Raw genomic sequence first — 738 nt, 5'->3', positions numbered from 1 at the left:
GGCTCAAACCCACAATAGTGAGATTAAGAGTCTCATGCTGTATCTACTGAGCTAGCCAAGATTATGTAAATCACACATCCCTGTCGGTGATTGCTGCCAGGCGCCTGTTGGTTTCGTCCCATTTCCCAGTGTTTCCCGATCCTGTCTGTCTCTCTGGCTCTGTTTAATCTGTGTGTGGCCACCTCCAGTTTGATTTTGAACAAATACCTGTGTTTGTGTATTCAGTAAAAACAGAAAATGCTGGAAACACTCAGCAGGTCGGGCAGTATCTGTGGAGGTGGAGAAGTGGGAATAATCGATGGGTTTGTTTGCGGCTTTGATCTGTTGCTGGGAAGTGAGGCAGCGCTGCAGGATGCTTTTTTTCGAGGTGTAGCAGAGGTTTCCGTCGTGTAACGGTTATCACCTTCGCTGCACATGTGAAATGTCCTCGGTTTGAGCACGGACAGAAACATTATTTTGGAGAATATTTTTCTGTGTAATACATTTTTTAAAAGTAGCCCGAGGTTCCTTTTATCATGAGCGATGAACATCTTAATTCACTCTCCTAAAATACAGTGTGTGTAAAATCAGATAGGGGATAAAACTTCATCAGTGATTAAAGTTCCTTAACTCAGTAAAGTTCAGTTATTGAAGTTTCCATCAATTCATTACATAAACATAATTGAGGTGTGTGAGAGGATTAATAATGGGCTTTAATCGTTAATGAGCCCATTACTTTATGTTATTGACCCAGGTTAC

This window comes from Pristiophorus japonicus, unplaced genomic scaffold (assembly GCF_044704955.1).
Source record: "Pristiophorus japonicus isolate sPriJap1 unplaced genomic scaffold, sPriJap1.hap1 HAP1_SCAFFOLD_58, whole genome shotgun sequence".
Taxonomy (NCBI): Eukaryota; Metazoa; Chordata; class Chondrichthyes; family Pristiophoridae; genus Pristiophorus; species Pristiophorus japonicus.
Note: the sequence above shows the minus strand (reverse complement) of the source record.